The sequence below is a fragment of the Danio rerio genome, chromosome 7, assembly GCF_052040795.2.
Source record: "Danio rerio strain M-AB ecotype USA chromosome 7, GRCz13ab, whole genome shotgun sequence".
NCBI classification, from domain to species: domain Eukaryota; kingdom Metazoa; phylum Chordata; class Actinopteri; order Cypriniformes; family Danionidae; genus Danio; species Danio rerio.
In genome coordinates, this window is record NC_141027.1 from 3285212 (window position 1) to 3296231 (window position 11020).

The 11020-nt window shown below is 34.5% G+C and overlaps 1 long non-coding RNA gene across 1 annotated transcript in view; it reads right to left on the bottom strand.

Moving 5' to 3' along the window:
- LOC147842925 (uncharacterized) overlaps positions 1–11020 on the bottom strand; it is a 959952-nt gene that overhangs the window by 27747 nt on the left and 921185 nt on the right. The window lies entirely within an intron of this gene.

Below are 11020 nucleotides of genomic sequence, written 5' to 3' on the forward strand. Positions count from 1 at the left end.
TGAAAAAGCAGAAATGCCTTGCTAAAGGTTCTTTTCTGATTCAAAAACCAGCAGAAAGAGAAAACGCCATTTTTTTTATCAGCCTGTGAAATGAGAGAGATAAGCTTTAATGATCTATTAAAACTCCTGGATAAAAAAGACAGAAAATATTCAGATTAGATGAGAGGGGGAGAAGATGATTTGAGACCTAAAGCAGCAGATCTGACTCCACTGCAGCCATTAAAAAGGACAGCGCTTTGAGTCCAAAATGTGAAAAAATAAATTCACTGTTCAGGGCTCGAAATTAATCTTTTTGCTTGGTAGCACCGGTGCTCCTAACTTCAACACTAATCAAACTAACAAGCAAAAAAAAATTAATATATAACGTTATATGCAAGCGTGAGGAAAATATGTCTCAACAAAATCCCATTTTCACAAGAAAATAGATTTTTATAACATAACTGAGTAACCAAAGCATACACGGAGCGCTCACCGGCCCTGCACGCACTGCTTGAATTAACGTGTTAACGGTATAACTAGTAAGATGTGTCATTATTTGTAACTAAAGATGCCATGGTTTCTAAAACAAAATCTGCCAAGTGTTATCTTCATTCTCATCTTCAGCGCTTTACAATTTTTCGCAGTAGTAGCTCTCTTTCATCCGAAGCCAGAAGGCGCTGAGTGATTGACAGCTGATAACCAATCATTCGCGTTCAGTGCTAGAGCAGTGGTGGGCCAATAAGAAGAGCGCGAAGGCGGGGCAAGCAGTACGAACTTGGATTTGTTTACTGCAGCAAGTTGACATGAAAACTGTTTTAAATCATTCCCGAGCGCTGCGTTTCACGTTTCAAGTACAGACAAAGAGCTTAGAGATGCATTCTGCGTGAATGTCTCCCGAATCCGCGCATGTGGTGAACAGTTTTCTGTAAAAATTGGTCACACACTACAATTTTAAACACTCACAGAAATGCTCCCAAATATATTTCAAGGTCGCATAGATAAAATTTCGGGCGCGTATGCGACCAAAATGGTTGCAATTTCGAGCCCTGGTGTTAATAGTAAAATCAAAGATAAAGTCTTCACTCGAAATGAATGGTTTTGAAAGAGCACGGCAACAATATAATATAAGAAAACTGTAATGAGTTTGGCTGCTAAGGGAACAAAGTCTCTCACGATGTAAAGTCATGCGTACACAACACTGCACTGTGTGTACAAGTGTCATTACAGTAAACATGCCAGAAAGAACAGAAAATACATGACAGAGACAGTCACTATGATATTTACAGATCTTAACACAAATATAAAGATGCTGGTGATCAGGGCTTGACATTAACACACGCCAGCCTGGCAAATGCAGGTAGATTTCAGCTGTGGTGAGTTAGACAGACACCCCCACTTAGCCGCTTTAGCTGGTTGAAAATTTTCTTTTACATGCCAGAGCTGCCTCAAACCTAAATATTAGAGTTTCAGTTTAAGACCATTTGTCAATAAGTGCGCAAATAAGCTCTAAGCATCGAGAAGCAGCACGATTGATAAGTGTTTGCGCGGGCAAAAGAAAGCAGGTGAATACCGAATGAGAGGATGATCAGCATGGTAAGATACAGGCGATCCTCACTCACTGACGTTGCGAGCAAGGCACAGTTGATGTAAAGCATTCAAGCGCTTAAAAAGCTCCCGTTTTCTTGCGCTAAACAACCATGTCTGGAAACACAACTGGTGCAATCATTTCTCTTTGAAATAGATTGGAAAAACACAGTCCTGCTGCTTTCAAAAGATCTCCAGATTTGTTTGTATGCAGCAGCTGTTGCAACTTTCGCTTTTACTATTTTTTATTATTTTACAGATTATTACTGGGCCTAACATTGTGCATGCGATCATCTTTTCACTATCACACACAGAATGTTTTTAACCTGCTTTTTTCTTTTGCTTACAGTTATTTTTGTTAATATGGTTTAATTATCATCTGTTACAATAACGATGCTTTAATAGGAGATTAACTCTCCATATATCTATGGTTACCTGATGATCTAGGACCTTTAGCTTGGAAAAAACTACGCTGTATAGTTTTAGATACTTTTGTTAAATGTCAATTGTTTTTGATGAATATTTTTGTTGAATAGAGTGTGTACTAGAGTTGGACCGATAGACGATAACATCATCCATCGCCGATGACCATTAAACTTCACAATGCTGAGCCGGCATCACGATCCATCGCCCCGCCCCATATTTATATTGACATATAACTTATTATTTGCATGACATCTTTATACCAATAACGGTCTTTTGATGAGCTGTGTTAAATGTTACATATAGCTGCCGCTTGCACGGCTGACAGCATCGTGAGGATTAAATGAAGGATTATACAGCACCTCTCAGTGTGTAGATTCAGTGGCAAACGATGTTACCAGCAAATACCGTCCCACAGACTTTAAAGTGAATGGCTTCGGACTTGAAGCCACTGGAAGTCTTTTATCCACTCTTGGAAAAGTGTGAATGGTGGATTAACATTCAGCACATGATCACTAATAAGATGTGCCATTATTAGTAACTGTAGGTAAATCTGTCAGTGTTATTTTCATTCTCTCATCTAGGAAGTTATCATCAATCACAATGCAAGTTACAGTGAACTACAACTGAACTCTCGTCTCCTCCACCAGCTGTGGGAAAAGCCATTATACCGACACAGATCACTGCCTATTCATGCAGTCCTGCAGAAAAAAAAGTGACAGACAGGTGGTCATTTTTGTGTAACTTTATTCATTTACGGTTTGGTTATGAGTAAAGCAAAGCACATGTGGTTCAGGTAGTGAAAACAGTAGGCTACAATTAACTAATTCATTAAGAATTTATTTATATTTAACAACAACAACCAACCCCGCCTACAATGGCATCGTCTATCGCAGTGGTTCTCAAAGTGGGGGTCGGGACCCCCTGGGGGGTAGCGGGACAATGACAAGGGGTCACTTGGTGATATCCAAAACTCAAATAAATTTTATTAAACTATTAGAATTACCATATTTTATTCATAACCGACAGAAGTTAATAGTTGCATTAAAGAAACAACAACATAAAAATAACAATCAGCCATCAGCCTTTAATTTTAAAAGCAAAATGTAATTAAATCCATAAATGACTTTAAAAAACATTATATGGCTAATAGACTGTTGCATTTTTGTGTTGTCAATAAGCTCATGTTTATATTTGCCTATAGTTGTGTCTGCAACGTTTACATATTTACAGTACAACCACCTTGAAAAATGGGGGTCGCGAGCCACTGATATGATTATTTTTGGGGTTGCGGGCTGAAAAGTTTGGGAACCCCCGGTCTATCGCAATGTTCCACATTAGACAACGTACGATGCCCAATTGGGCAACATCGCCCAACCCTAGTATGTACACAGCAAATTTTAGCTTGTTTTGACCCTTTTTTTTTATTTTATTTTATTTTATTTTATTTATTTATTTTTTTGTGGCAAGGAAATAATTATTTTAGTGTGGTCAAACAAAAAATGCCAAGCCCTAAAAAGCCATGTGAAATACATTTTTTCAAAACTTAGAGGCATGTGGACATAACATATCATTTAAATCAAGTAATTTTAGTATGTCAAAGTCAAATTTATGCATATAAAATATATTTTCCCACCAACAAAATTGTGGCTAGTGAAAATGGTGAGTGGCTGGTAACAGTGGAAAACTACTAGCCACAGTGGCTGGTGATCAAAAAAGTTAATGTCAAGCCCAGCTGGTGATCACAATACAGTCAGCTTTGACAAAGAAATTTATGAAAATAGTACAAACTGCAAAGACAAAATTTTAAAACTGTTCAAAATTGTCAGAGAAACTTCTCTCTGTTAAAAAGCACACACAAAAAAAAAAACATTCATAGGAGAGCGAGTAATTTTGTCTTCACCATTTAACAAAATAGTGTTTATGAGTTATGCAACTCTTCTCAAGTGTTTTGTAAATGGGTTCATTTTTAAAGGCTTTCAGAACCATGTACTTTACGCCATCTAGTGGTGAAAATGGTTAATAACTATATCTACTCAAGATTGTTTTGCCTTTTATTTGACTTCTAATATCAACAGTATAATTAGGAGAAATGCAAGATGCTTCAGTTTTTTTTTTTTTTTTTTTTTTGTCTGTAAAACATGTAAACTTTCCAACAGTTTGAAAACAAGAGAGTACCTGAGGATAATTAAACATGTTTGTTTTTTTTGTTTTTTTATGAAACTGTCAATCGTTTTTTGGCGTATTGACTTTTTTTTGTAGAACTAGTTTTACTACAAATAATTATTAATTTTGTGACGTCAACGTGCCAAAATCATGGTTAATACATTTTTACTTTACAGTAAACATGCTAAATTAACCAGTTAAATTATACAAATGATGCAATGTGTTTAAGTGATTTAGAGGAGGTTGGAGGAGAAACAGTTACAGAGACTCAGTATTACTTCTAGACGGTAGCTGCAATAAACTGTCCAATTCAGCGTTAAGGCATAGTTCAACCTAAAATGAAAATTCTGTCACCCTTTACCCCTTTATTTGTTTTTAACCAGTTTGAGTTTCTGATTTTTGTTGAACACAAAATAAGATATTGTGAAGAAAGTTTAAAACTACTGACTTGCATACCAGGGAAACAACTACTATGGAAGTCAATGGTTACCGGTTTCCAGCTTTCATCTAAATATCTTCTTTTGTGCTCAACAGAAGAAACTCAAATGTTTGATACCACTTGAAGGTGAGTGAAATGTATATTTTTGGGTGAACTATCCCTTTAATTGAGCTCAGTGATGCACAAAAAATACTTTTTAAAAAGGAAGAGCTACTTGACGTCTCCCTAAATCTAAATATTCTGTTTAACTTTATAAATTATAACTGCACATTTAATAAAAATGATAAATATTTATTCTTTTTTTTATATAGCTAGGATCAACTAAATAAGAGGTAAAAAGCATTTTAAGTATTGTACCTCTACCAAATGAGTTCTTTTAATTGTGCAGTTTTTCAAAAGTACTTCCTGTAGGGTTTAACAAAATGGAGATCTCTATTAGTTTGTCCATTTAAACATGTCATAACAGTCTTGAGAAAAGGGTGCATTCAACTAAAACGAAGCATACTACACAAAACCACAATGGAAGTAGGCCTGTCACGATATCCATTTGTATTGTCTGATAGATTGCAACTGAAAATATTGCGATAAATGATATTATGGTCATTTTATGACCATTCAATGCCACTCATTAAACAGGGTGGGTCATTTATATGGACACACCTTCATAAACATATTGAGAATTTCACAAGAAAAAAAGATGGTGTGCTTGGTTTTAATGTACCTTTATTCTTTCATAAGATAATTTCAAGCCCCCTTACATATACTAATGTGCCACAAACAGGACGTTAAAACCACCAACCACTCCCATTTTATAGAGGTGTATCAATAAAAATGGCCCACCCTGTAGATTGCCAGTATGACAATCTAATAGCATCATAATGCAAGTACACTCTTCATTTAATTATAGTCATTTTAATAAATGAATAATTAGGCGTTAGAATCAGAATGCAAAACCACATACCCCAAATAAATCATAATAAACGTTATCAAAAATGTGCAAGGTAACAGAGGCTGCTACCAGATCTATTATCAGTAGTCAGGCACCCACATGAAAATATACTATAGTAAATGCTACAGTGTTTTTTAACCAGATGTTGCACAGCAAAAATGTTGCTGGAATTGTTTTGATTTTTTTGTTGTATGGGCAATATTGCATAACCAAAAATTATTGCGCTTATGTGTGTTGTGCGATAAGTCGATCTATTGATTAATGTGACATGTCCATGTACATTTTTATACTGAATATATTCAGAAATTTCTCTTACAAAACTGCTAATTTTAAAAGTCCAAGTAACTTACACACAGAAAACAATTTACTCTCTATTAAGTAAAATCAGACTCAAAACTAACCCAAAACTAGACCCAAATTCAGCATTTCTAAGCTTTTTTATACCAGTAAAACATCTAAAATTAACAAACAAATGTTAACACAGAAATTACCTTATCACCTAATCACAACAAGTATCTTATTACCTCACAAATACGCCAATATCATCAATATATATCCATATTCACCAATACATCATTAATAAACGAGACAAAAGGGCTGCACACCTGACACCACCTCAAATAATATTAAATATAAGATGAATTACATTGCAATGATGTAAAAGTGTACCAGAGTAAATGTAAACCTGGCTTGTTTTCACTCTGTAATTACTCCAGCAATGTTAACAGTTAGCCTACCAAGTTAACCTCTAGCTAATTACACCAAAGCAATCAGACCAAACACCAGCAGGAAAAAACAGCCAAATTAAGGTAAACTCTGCGGTCCTACCTGTAATGTGGTGTCCTCCTTCCAGTGTTGTTAATCATGAACTGAAGCATGCTCCATTGTTTGTACAATCCTGCATTCGCTTTTGTGAATAAACAAACAAAGGCAGATATCCTCGTAACGTTAGTCAGACGTGGACTTTTTACAGGCGGTTATTTAACCGTATTAACGCATCATCGCTCATTTAAATCTGGCGCGCTTGTGAGGCCTTTGATGTTAGCGCGTGCCGAACTTGTCATGCACTGAGGAGAAAGAGCACAGCCCCAGTTCTCGCGTTGTTGTCAACGGCGCGCTATATTCGGGTAATGAAATGCAACCTCTCATACAATTTCTATTACGTTAACATCGTGTGCATATGCTGTTGTTAATTTATAGATTTGTTTTTCATGTCTATGTAAAAAAAAAAAAAATGTTCTTGCAGAATTTGTTCCCCAGAGCCCTCTTTACTATGGAGGACAAAACCTGCAAACACAATCAATCAGTCAATAAATAAACAAATAAATTAATTAATAAATAAATACGCAAATGGATAAATAATTAAGTAAATAAATTCATAAATCCCTGCATAAAATGAGTAAATAAATCCAATCATTCCTGCATATATAAAACAACAAAAAATATGCAAATTGATAAATAAATGAGTAAATAAATCCAAAAATTCCAGCATAAATAAAAAAATAAATAAATGAACAAAGAAAACATTAAATAAAAAATATGCAACCTGATAAATAAATTAGTAAATAAATAAAAAAAACAATTCCAGCATAAATAAAACAATAAATACATTTGCAAAGTGATAAACAAATGAGTAAATAAATCCAAAATTTCCTGCATACATGAAACAATAAAAATATGCAAATTGGCAAATAAATGAGTGAATAAATCCAAAAATGTCTGCATGAATAAAACAATAAATAATTAAATATGCAAATTGATAAATAAATGAGTAAATAAATAAATCTACAAATTCCTGCATAAATAAAACAATAAAAAAATAAATATGCAAACTGATAAATAAATGTGCAAATCAGTCCACAAATTCCTGCATAAATAAAATAATTAAATAAATAAATAAATATGCCAATTGATAAATAACTGAGTAAATAAATCTACAAATTTCTGCATAAATAAAATAATGAAATAAATAAATAAATATGCCAATGGATAAATAAATGAGTAAATAAATCCCAAATTCCTGCACAAATAAAACAATGAATAAAAAAATACACAAATAAATAAAAATCCAAAAACTTCCATCATAAATACATATATAAATAACTAATAGTGTGGGCAGGTAAATAAATAAATAATTTACACAAATGTTGGGGGAATAAGAAAATGCTGAACTGGAAGTAGATTTGTTTCTACTCTATCAATCAACAGAGGGCAGTCTTTATGCCATCACTGGTTGATCTTAGAAAAAAGAAATTGCATTTGATTTTTTCTGACTGGCTTCTGTTGTGAATTATTAGTCACTCTCTCATTAGCATGTTGAGCTAAAGAGAATTATTGTTTTATTTATGGAAGAATTTATGGATTAATTTACTCATTTATTTGCATAATTATTTATCTATTTATTGCTTTTGAATGTGGGTAGCGATGTCGCCTCACAGCAAGAAGATTGCTGGTTTGAGCCCCGGCTGGGTCAGTTGGCATTTCTGTGTGCATGTTCTCTCCGTGTTGGTGTGGGTTTCCTCTGGGTGTTCCAGTTTCCCCCAGAGGTCCAAACACATGCGATATAGGGGAATTGATTAAGCTAAATTGCCTGTGGTGTATGTGTGTGAATTAGCGTGTATGGGTGTTTCCCAGTAAGCTGGATGGGCATTCGCAGTGTAAAACATATGCTGGATAAGTTGGCAGTTCATTCCGCTGTGGCGACCCCTTAATAATAAAGGAACTAAGCAGAAAAGAAAAGGAATGATTGAATGTTTTTGCAGGTTTTGTCCTCCTACTGCTAAAATATTAATTTGAATTTTTTTCATTTATTTACACTGAAAAAAACTATTCAAAGATGATTCCTTGGATTTACTAAAAAAATAATTAAGTAAAGGGCTTGTAAACAGTTTATTTGGGCTGAATTTAAACAAACTAAGTTAAACATTACAAAATTTAATTTGTTTAAATCAACACAAATACATTTTTTGCAAAAATTTTGCAGACAGCATTTTATTTCAATGTATGTTTGCTTATTACAGCCCTATCAAATTGTATAGGCAAAGAAAAGGCGTACATATGTAGTACAATTAATAAAACATTGTGAAAATCCTGTTCTGTTGTACAATATTAAAGACAATGCAGGATTAATACTTCTGTCAAAACCAGATCTTTAAACTTACAAGCTAGTAAATTACTTTAACATGTGGAATTAAATAGTTTATATAATGAAAGGTCAGAACTTCGAAAAATGTTTACATAGGATGCAAATAATGATTTAACAACCATGACAAATTGTGATGTATTGATTATGAAGGAGAAATTTCTTTCACTCATTCATGAACTACCAACTTATTCAGCATACCTTTTATGCAGCGGATGCTGTTCCAGCTGCAACCCATTACTGGTAAACATCCATACTGTTGCGGAGACGATTTTCTTACAGGTTCCAAACCTTTCAAATCTTCAAAAAATGGCAAAGTCGAAATAGCCCTGTGGTACTAAGTGTCTTTATTTACAGTGCTCGGTGAAAAAATCTCCTAAAAATAATAACCAGCCAAACAAAACAAAAATTACAAGAAAAGCAGCACTTGGCTAAAGTTTTCTTTCAACAAATTAAAGAAATCCCATAAATCAATTTACTGCTCCACACAACTCCACAACCTTACTCCTACACCCCACGCCATATACTGTGCTCACTCTGCCAGTGGCGCCCCCAGAAAATTTTACTAGGGGTGGCCAGAAGAGGCCACACTAAATCTTAGGGTGGCACACAAAAAATAATAAATTCAGTGTTTATATATATATATATATATATATATATATATATATATATATATATATATATATATATATATATATATACACGTGTGAAATATAACCTAAAAGTTATATATTTATATAGGTTATTTTTCACACACACACACACACACACACACACACACACATATATATATATATATATATATATATATATAATATAAGTTTTAGGTTATTTTTTCACACTTGCTTACCATCGGGGAGGACAGTGGCGGTTTTAGTTTAAATGACACCCTGGGCGAACCACTCCACACCCTTAAATTGTTAATTTATTTTTCAATAAATATAACTATTTATATTTATTTGAAATAAATACTATTATTATTCTAAATAATTAACAGAAATCAATCCTAAATGTTCAAACAAAGTAACAACTGGATTTATATGCTAAGATCACTTAAGAAACCTTTTGCATGAATATTATGACAATTCTAAAGAATACAAAAATATATATAAATTATAGAACTATCTGTTGTCTTAGACCCGACTTATGGCCGATAATTATGTAGTCTTACGTCCCTAACTCTTTATCCCTCCTTTCTGCTTTATAGCCATGCTTAGTGAAAGTAACATCATCATCATATTATATAAAATTTAGTTCAGTCGACTTGCAAAACTCGCTGAATGCTGACACCTCTGCACAAAAGGCTGTTACTCTGGTTTCACAGCGCATATTTTATCGGCGTGCATGCAAACAACAGGAGTGCGTGAGGCGCACCGGAATGGTTTTCTGCGCGCATGCGTCAGTTTGCTTTCACCAGCGTTGAACCAGCGCTGAGGGGAAGGCAGTGAATCAGCTACGTCGGTGACATTAGTACATTTTATTTATTTTTTTATTGGGAATATTGGGAATTTACATAAGTACATTTAAATTTATAATGTCAACAGCAAAATCATATTGGGGTGGCCACAGTTTATGGCCACCCCTTGGGGGCGCCCCTGCACTCTGCCCTTTTTATAGCAGGGAAAACTGGTGTGGAATGGCTTATACCATTACAGCAGGTAAGTATCAGGTAAATATATCTATAAACATTGCATACTATAAAGTTTTACACCGAAACGAATTCTTTTTATACACTATTTGTACACACATTATTCACACACATACACATACACTACAGGGTGGGCCATTAATATGGATACACCTTAATAAAATGGGAATGGTTGGTGATATTAACGACCTGTTTGTGGCACATCAGTATCTGTAAGGTGGGTGGTGACCATGGTGGCCATTTTAAAGTCGGCTATCTTGGATTCAACTTTTGTTTTTTCAATAGGAAGAGGGTCATGTGACACATCAAACTTATTGGGAATTTCACAAGAAAACCAACGGTGTGCTTTGTTTTAACACAACATTATTCTTTCATGAGTTATTAACAAGTTTCTGACCACTTATAAAATGTGTTCAATGTGCTGCCCATTGTGTTGGATTGTCAAGGCAACCCTCTTCTCCCACTCTTCACACACTGATAGCAACACCACAGGAGAAATGCCAGCACAGGCTTCCAGTATCCGTAGTTTCATGTGCTGCACATCTTGTATCTTCACATCATAGACAATTGCCTTCAGATGACCCCAAAGATAAAAGTCTAAGGGGGTCAGATCGGGAGACCTTGGGGGCTATTCAACTGGCTCACGACGACCAATCCACTTTTCAGGATACTGTTCATCTAGGAATGCTC